Source organism: Neopelma chrysocephalum, unplaced genomic scaffold, assembly GCF_003984885.1.
Source record: "Neopelma chrysocephalum unplaced genomic scaffold, ASM398488v2 Primary Assembly neopelma1_182, whole genome shotgun sequence".
NCBI classification, from domain to species: domain Eukaryota; kingdom Metazoa; phylum Chordata; class Aves; order Passeriformes; family Pipridae; genus Neopelma; species Neopelma chrysocephalum.
The window spans coordinates 1,534,255-1,543,199 of NW_020897844.1; the positions used below are offsets into that span (position 1 = coordinate 1,534,255).

General features: G+C 54.2%; 1 protein-coding gene across 2 annotated transcripts in view; it reads left to right on the top strand.

The window, feature by feature from the left end:
• The first annotated feature begins 692 nt into the window (after positions 1 to 692).
• The window catches only part of KANSL1 (KAT8 regulatory NSL complex subunit 1), a 104,631-nt gene continuing 96,378 nt past the window's right edge, over positions 693 to 8,945 (top strand). The window contains exon 1 of one of the 2 annotated variants that reach the window (XM_027702225.1): positions 693 to 906. The gene's annotated coding sequence lies outside the window, so the exon portion shown is untranslated. The remainder of the gene's footprint in view (positions 907 to 8,945) is intronic. The other variant, XM_027702224.1, reaches the window with a different exon arrangement.

The following is an 8,945-nucleotide window of genomic DNA, read 5'->3' on the forward strand; positions in this document are numbered from 1 at the left end:
GGGGGGGGGGGGGGGGGGCGCGGGGCAGGGGCCGAGCGGCGGCACCGCATCAATCACCGCCCGCCCCGCCCCCCCGGCCGTGATTGACGGGGCGGCGGCCAATGGGACGCGCCCATGCCCCGCGCGCAGCCAATGGGCGCGCGGGGGGGGCGGAAGGTGCCCGCTTGAAGGCGGCGGAGCGGCGCAGGTACGGGCGGGCGCGGCGCGGGCGGGGGGCGCCGGGCACGGCCCGGGGGTCGCCGCCGCCCCCTCCCCACCCCGGGCAGAGCCGCCCCCGGACCCGCGGCCTCACCGTCCCGCAACTTGGCTGCGGGGGGCCGGGCCGCGGAGGGGCTGGGGAAAGGCGGGGAGGGAGGGAGGGAGGGAGGGAGGAAGGAGGTGGGGGGGGCGGGTCCCCCCTCCCCACGCAAGGGAGTTGCGGGTCGGGGGTCGCGGGGGGCGCAGGGCCCGGGGCGCCGGGGGAGCTCCGCCCCGCCGCGCTGCCCCCGGGGGGCCGGGCCCGGCCGGCTCCGTGCGGAGCGGGGACCCCCCCCCGCCCGCCCCGCGCCTCCATTTTAGCCCCGGGAAGCGAGGCCGGGCCCGGGGGGCTTCCAGGAGGAGCAGAGGGAGTGGGGGGCTCCCCCCTGGTGCCCCGCGCCCCCGGGCCGGCCTGCGAGCGCTGCCGGGCCCGGCCCCGCCGGCCGGCCCGGGGCGGGATGGAGGTAACGGGGGAGAGGGGCTGCGGGGCCCCCCCCGTGACAGCCCTTTCTCTTCCACAGGTCCCGGGTTTTCCCACCCCCCGCAGTACAGAAATAAGGAACTTGTCCCCCCCTGCCCGGCGGAGGCTGGACGGATCCCGAGGCCGCCCGTGTGGTGCCCACCTGGAGCGCAGGTGTGAGGATGGGCCCGGCCGCGATGCCCACCCAGGTACGTCCCGCCCGTGCCCCCCGGGCCGGGCCGAGCTCGGCGCTGCCCGGACCCCGCTCGGGCCGGGCCGGGGGTGCCGGGGGGTGTCGGCAGGCGGGGGTTTGGCTTCTGACCGTGCAGGATGAGCCTGGAGCCCTGCACGTAGTTTCTTGGCGGATGCAGAACTTTAAAATGGAGGTTTTGGGGTTTTGGCTGAGAGTGTGGATTCATCCCGTGGGGGTTTCTCTCTCCAAAGCCATTTCAGTGCCCGCATGTAGTGGAGAGATGTGTAGGCTCCTCTTGGGAGCTCGTGTGTGTGTGTGTTTACAGGTGTTACCTGTCCTTGCGTGCAAGAGTGTCCAGACATCAAGGTGTGACCTGCCCAGAAAAAGAAAGATCTCCTACTTTTTTTCCTCCCTTTATTGTGTGCATCCTTAAACCCCAGGTTTACATTAATCAGGTCCCTTTAATTTGCTGATATTCTCTGGCTCATGTAGGTGTTTATGATGTCAAAAGAGTTTTTTGCGTGCACCTGTCAGAGGGGTCTTGCCTTTGTCCCATGAAAACCAAAGGTCTAAACGTGGGTTTTCCTCCTCACATTTCCATGTCTCTGGTTTCCTAATGTATAAGGCACCTGTAGGGCTTCTGGATCTGGAGTGGAGCGTGGTGAGGGTTTGCTGATGCTTCTCTTGAAAAGTCACCTCTTGTCTTGCTGATGTCGTTACAGGTTAAACTGTGTGTCCTAAACACTCAGTCTAGTTCTGTGCAACTGAATAAAACCTGAAGGGAAGCGCTGAAGGGAAGGATATTTCCCTCTTTTCATAAATCTACAAGCCAAAGCAGCCTGACTTTAGGTCAATTATGGAGGCTGAATTTAGACAAATTCTCTTGTAATAGGAAAACCAAAAATATTTTCTCAATCCCTTCACACTGACCTTAGACAAATCTGCTGTGGTATCTGATCTCCAGTTGGCCAACACAGCAGCAAAGGCTCTTAGCCTTTGTACACAGAGTAACAGTGAGTTGTTCTGTGGGCTTTGAAAAAGGAATTAAACCACTCTGTTGTGGGGTTTGGAGGTTATCAGTGAACATCTTGGAAATCTGTGTTCCTGCAGCTCCTGCCGACGCCGGTGGGAATCGGGAGGTAACTAATCTGGAGCCTGATCCTTGTTTCCAGAGTGCCACAGGCTGATGGGGTTTGGGACGTGGCTGTGTGGAGCCTGGCACCCCTGTGGGTGTAGCCTGGGGTGCCCTGAGCCCCGTGTGTGCCCCAGCCAAGGAGGGGCACAGCGGCCCACAGCTCTGCCTGGCAGAATGTTCTGATTCCCAGTGTGGCTCCTTGGCCTCTTACTGCAGCCTGGAAAACTCGGGAGGAGTAGAAAAGCAAAATGTAAGGGCGCTGAAGCCCTTGTGGAGTGGAGAGATGGTGCCAGTGGCCGGGGAAGCTGCGGGTGGTGCCCGTGTGTGCAGCCTGGGTGCTGCAGAGAGACCCCAGCTTGGGGTTTGGGAGGCACTGGAGGGTGTCTCTGATGGAGCAGGTGAGGGAAGGGGACATGGGAGGATCACATCAGTCCTTTTTACTTCGGCAGGAGCCGAGGGGAAGGAACTGTGCCTGTGAGGGTGCTGAGGGGGGTCGTGTTGGGCTGTCGTGTCCACTCGGCATCTCCACTTAGAGGCTTTTGCTTCTTGTGGTGAGGGTCTAGTTGGACCTTGATTTTTGGAGTGTGTGAGTGTGTCATCTGTTCCTGTGCCAGTTGCTTTACATGTGTGATTAGGAGCTGTTTGAGGGCTGCCCTGGCCTTGAGTTGTGCTCAAGATCTACCACCCAACATTATTGTCAGAATTTATGGTGCTTTATTATTATAGAAGAGACTGACTCCATTATAGCCCTGGAGTTTTGTAAAGCTTGTTACCTGCAACTCCTCAAAGGGGAGGGAGGTTTCTGGGAGCAGAGGAGCAGGAAGGTCTGCCTGGTCCTTCCCAGGAACATGCAGACTGTGCTGCTCCAGAGCTGGCTCTGCCGTGGCCACAGGAACGGGGACTCCCTGCCTTCTGCTCATCGTTGCCATTTCCCCTTGGTTGCCTGGGCACCGATTCTCCCATGCTGGACTTGTGATAGGAAGTGCTGTTAATAAGAAAAGCATGTAGGGACGTGAGTTTTTCACCCATGAGCTTTGGTTTCTGGCTGTGTTGCTGAGGGTGGATTTGTCCGGGGCTGAGGAATTTGTGTGAAGCCCTGAAACTCAGGGCTTGGGCTTGCAGGTTGTGTTATCTCTGGAACAGGAGGTCTCAGAGCACAGCCCTGATCTCAAGGGCTGGGTGATTCTTCAGCATGACCAAAGGAATAAATAATCTAATACCTTGCTTATCAGCTCTGATTCAGTCTGGTGAAACTGCTGCTCCAGTTTGGGATTAAACTGAATCAGGAGCAGCTACCAACAGAGTGGTAATTTTCTCCCCCAAGTCTAGAAATCCAAACAGCAGTAGAAATGTTCCAAGTGCCCTACAGCAGAATTAGAAATTAATTCTGTTAGTGGATCTGAGGAAAGCCGCGTGAAAAAGATGACTATGACATGAATCAACAAACAGACTTAACACTGGTGTTAGTGTTGGTCGTGGCAGAGGGAGAGTTGTCACCTCCCGGGGTCAGCAGTGACTGGAGGCTGGATTTGGGAGTTTTGGGTTTGCTGTTGGCTCGCTCAGGGAGCTTGAGGTGCAAGATTTGGTGCAGGTTGAATCCCTGGCAATGTTCTGTGAGCTTCAGCCATGGCTTGTGGATAAAGGAAAGTGGATCAGGACTTTCCAACTGGGAGAGGGAGGGAGGGCTGAGTTGTGCAGCAGGAATAAACCCAGTCTCCCTCTCAGCCTTGTGCTGATTGCACACCAATGCTTGTTAACCAGTTGCTGGGTTTTTACCTAGTTCTTCTAACTTTTATTTACATGAAAGCTTACTCTATTTGTCTGTCACATGGTGGACCCAAATATTACCCCAGCAGTGGGAACACAGTGGGAAATGTCTCTGCTGTAACTACACAAACCCACCAGGATTATTTCAGTGTTCAGGTTTGAAAGAGTTGTCCCCTAAAACTCCATTAGCCTCTGTCTCATGGTTTTATAAGACATGGGCTTTAAGTGGTTAGTGCAAGTTAGATCACATTTCCCTTTCCTCTCCCATGGTACAACTACCTGAAATGGGAGGAATGCAGCTTTTAAAGGTGAGCTGTCACCTTACTTATTCTGCTCTTCATTTATATTTCATTTTACTGCTTGCATCATTAAATGTCTGGGGTCATAGAGTGTGTTCTGCACAAACCACCCATAAGGTATTACCTCAGTTCCTGCCATCACAGTGTTTCCTAAGCAAATATCCATCAAACCTGGGATCTGAGGCTTATCCTTGCCCTTCTTGTGCAGTTTAATATGTGTGTTTTGGATGGATGGAAGCCAACATGGTAATATTTATGGCAGGTCACGGGCACCTACATGATACATGATTACAATTAAATGTAGATTTGGATGCTTTTCCCTCTGCAAGTTGATAAAACCCAGCTATCACTCCCCAGCTGGAGCAACAGCTTGAAAATTCCGGGTGTTTTATTGTGGGTGCTCAGCCAGATGTTCTTCTTCAGGAAGTGTTTCTCTGTGTTCCCCAAACTGGAACAAATAGAAGTTCCCATGAGGACTCTGTGAAGCCTCTTCTGCCCGATGTGCCTTGGTCTGATGCAACAGTGGGGAGTATTCCAGTGCCTTTTGGCAGGAGGAGACCAACACCTTTGGCAGGGACTCAAACACACAGGAGTGAGGTTTGTTACCTTCATTAAACAGCCTGACATTCCCAGCCACCCATCCCTATGGAAACCTTAGGAATACATTTCACAGCACAAACCATACATAGAAACATGCATGGAAACCTTCATTGGTTTAAAGTATCTCATTAGGGTATCACAGGAACAAATGCCCCTCGAGTTCACTGCAGTTTAAATGATTTCCTCCCCTCACTTGCTTATCCTTAAGTGACCTGGGTGACCTTGAGAGGTGTTGACGGTCTAGAGAGTAAATATTCCAACATGAAAACAAGCATTGAGTGACAGGACAAGAGGGAATGGCTTCCCACTGCCAGAGGGCAGGGTTAGATGGGATATTGGGAAGGAATCCTTCCCTGTGAGGGTTGCCCAGAGAAGCTGTGGCTGCCCCTGGATCCCTGGAAGTGTCCAAGGCCAGGCTGGATGGGGCTTGGAGCAACCTGGGCTAGTGGAAGGTGTCCCTGCCCATGGCAGGGGGTGGCACTGGATGGGCTTTAAGGTCCCTCCCAACCCAAACCAATCTGGGATTCTGTGTTGTCCTTGGAATTCTGTATCAAATGGCTCAATCTAAATCATCAAGGGGGTTTTCAACAAGCAGTTTAACTTAGATCAATCACTCAGCTTTTTTGGCTGTATAGTAGTATACTCATTTCCTGTTCTTATCAAGGGAACTAAAATTCCATTGATCCAGAAGTCCCCAAGGAAGATCCAGGTTTGTAGCTCACCTTAGGATGTGTTACTTGAACAGATACCTGCCTGATCAGGGAGGGGTTGCTGAGCTCTGCCAGCCTCTGTTTGCCTTCGGGTGCCTCCACTTTCTGTTTTTTAAGGACTTTGCCCTTTTTCTTTCCCTTTTAATGAGCGTTTTCAGAGTGGGTGGCTGGCACATGCTAGGGAATGTTTTCCTTACCGTGATTCTGAGGAAGGAGAATATCAGGAGAGCAGTGATCACTGCAAAGGTCTCTTGTTGCTACAGCTTATCTATATTTAGCTTTAAACCAGGCAAGTCTTGCATCTTCTGAAGCCTCTGTGGCCACTGACATTTGAGCTTGCCTTTTGTTAGGATGAGGTTGCAAGTGAAGATGCAAAAGTTGTGGTTGTATCTGCAGGGAGTCTCATCGCTCTGTTCCTCGGTGGCCATCACCTTCTCCACCTTTAGGGTGTTTCCCAAACTGATTTAGCATCTCTGCAGGCTCAAAAGTCTTAAATATTATCACTTAAAAGTGTTAATGTAGCTTTATGTACAACTGTGCACATACTTATTGTGCAGAGACTGTTAAATTTCTGAGGCAGGTGCAATCAAAGCAAGTCATGAGGATTAATAGGTGGGAGAGATGAGGCAACAATCAGGTCTGAGGAGCTGGGTACACGACTCTCACCAGATGTTGTGGTTTGTGTGTTCTGGGTAGAGGGTGATTCATAGGAGGACTTAGAGGATGATGCAGTAAAAATGTGGATTCGCTGGGGAGAGCTGTTCTTGTTCATCTGGAGCATCTCAAGAGCAGGAACAACCTGTGTGAGGGACTTGTGGGTGAGGGTGCCTGGTCCAGGAGTTGCCAGGGGACCTGGAGATGTTGTGGCACAATTTTGAGTGGGAAATGGAGCCTGGAAGGGCTGAAGGAAGGTACTTGTCAGAGGCCAAAGCTGTATTATTTTGGGCTGCGCAGCAATTTTTGCTACATCATCTCCAGATCAGGCTGGACAATGGAAGCTGCAGCTGTGTCTGTGCTGCAGGAAGATCCAGACCTGTGCTGGACTGTCAGGCAGGAGATCTGGGCTCTTGGTCAGGTGCCTCAGCAGCAAACTCTGCACTGCAGAGTCAACAACAGATCAGAAACTTTATTGCACAGGAAGTTCTTTTTAACTTCCTCCACAACAGATTGTCCCCTCTCTTCTGCTCCAGTGTAAACCCACATTTGTTGCTACTTCTGCTTTTTAGCTGAGCTGAATTCAATGTACATAAAAAACCCAAACAAACAAACAGAAGTTTGCATGCCATTGTAGGGTCCTGGGTCCTGTGTTCCTAAAGAGCTCTCCAAGTGTGGTGAGCAGATCAGGAGGGAGTGTGGAGCTGCTTCTGAGTTCATCATGCAACTGTCTGTCAGAAATGGCATTTTTTTACCCTTAAGAATAGATTACATTCTCCATGTGACCCTGTTCTGTGCTGGATGTGGGGTTGCTGATAACACACTGCCCTGCTGCCCTCCTTGGCACTGTTTCATCACTGACTTAAAGCCCAGTTCAAGGTCCACACACTCTTTTTTTTTTTTTAAGGTTCTGCATGACAGTGCTGAGAATGGGGTAACTGGTGTGTTGGGATGTGGAATGGCCATGAGGGAGGGGACAACTGGGACTGCAAGGGACAGCACAGGAGCAGAGCTGGCTGTCTGTAGCTCCCTGCCAGGGCATAAAACCCAGCATTGATCTCACTGCTGTCCTTAGTTGGACATTTTTCTTGGAAAAACACTTAGGTGTGAGCTAAGTTTTGAGCATTTGTATGGTGAGCAGTCAGCTCTGGGGTGGTTCTGGCTACGAGCCCAGGTGGCCACACAGACCCGTAGAAAAATGATGAAATATGTTGCCTGTGCGTTTCCTGACCCAAAAAAAACCAGCTGTAATGATGGTTCTGTGGTGATTTGTTAAGCACTGTGTTGGATTTTAAAGAGCAGCAGCAGTGTCTTGACCCTGTACCTCCAAATGCTTTTTAGAGGGGAGTGTTGTTCAGGCACGTGGTGGGATTGTTGGGGTGTCCTGTGCAGGGCCTGGAGTTGGACTGGATGTTCCTTGTGGGTCCCTTCCAGCTCAGGATATTCTGTGGTTGCTTTTCCCCTTGAGTGGTGGTGGGATGTGAAGCAAGAGGAGGAGATAAACTTGCCTGTGTGTGCTGCATAATCCAGACCAGGATTGGCTGTATTGGCTGTGGAGACAGGATGCATCCTTACCTAATCCTGCAGCCGAGCAGGACAGGTTTTGTTTTTCTCTTTAAACCCAAGTCCCCGGGGCAGGTTCTCCTCTGTGACAGAGCACAGAGCTGGCACTGCTGGAGCTTTTTCCCTTTGCAGGCAAACGATGGTATAAAGCACTTTTTTTATTGGCAGAGCTGCATTCCTGCTGTAGAGGCAGCACAGCTCTAGCGAGGGGAGAGCTGAGCGAGATCTCAAATCAAAACCGACGCCGGAGCAGGGGGAGTGCCTTTGCCTTTCCTGGCAGGAATATCGAGCGGGATGGTGGCACCCTGAGTGTGAGGGGTGAAGGGCTTTGTCTGTGCTGGGGGACACTCGGTGTGACCCTCCTGCAGGCGGCCAGACCGAAGGTCAAAGAGGTGAAATGTTTTCTGCAGTCCCAAACTAATTGTTCCCTGCTCGTGGTGTGTCCTGCGTGTGGCCAGACGGAGTTTGTAGAGGAGGGGGGGGAGGAGGAACCCTCTTTGCTGGGCTGCAGACCTGATCCTGAGGCTTCCAACCCTGCGTCTCCTCAGCACATTGGCCCAAAATCCCGTTTGTAGCATCGGGGGCTGCAGGTTTGGGGTTGTGGGAGCAGGGATAGCTCCGTCCGGAGCCCGCTGGGGGCCCTTGTCCTGCGGGGACACCCCCAAATCCGGGCTGGATCGGGGTGTCGGGGAGTTTTGGAATTGCCATGGAATCTTTAGGCAGATTTTCTGGGAATAAAGCCGATAACTCTGGCGGGGGAACGCGAGACGAGCCGGCAGAGATCTCCGGTGCAGCGAGTGGAGATGGGAAGAGCACGATGTGCTATTTGGGGGGGGGGGGGCAACCCTTAAAACAGTGCAAGTTGCTTTTTAAATTCTTTTTCCAGGGAGCGGCCTTTTGGTGAAAAAGACACCCCGTGAAGTCTGTGTTTCGGGGAGGGGATGGTTATCCCGGCGAGGCCCCCTCAGGCCGGGGGGTCTGTGTGCCGTGTGTGTCCCCGGCAGGGGAGAGCCCGCACTACAACTCCCGGCGTGCCCCGCGCGGCGCCGCGCCGGCGGGCGCCCCCTGGCGGGCTCCGGCGGCAGGCGCAGCCTCCCGCAGCGGCGGGCGGACAAAAGGCGGCGGGTCCGCCCCTTCCCCTCCCTCCCTCCCTTCCCCTCCCTCCCCTCCCCTCCCCGGCGGCGGCGGCGCCCGGTGCCCGCCCCTCCCTCTCCCCCTCCCCTCCCGCACTGCAGCTCCTCCGCGCGGCCGCGGCGGGCGCTCGGCGGGGCCCCCCGGGCTGCGGGCGGGCGGCGGGTTGCGCTGCGCGGCGCGGCCGCCGGGGGCG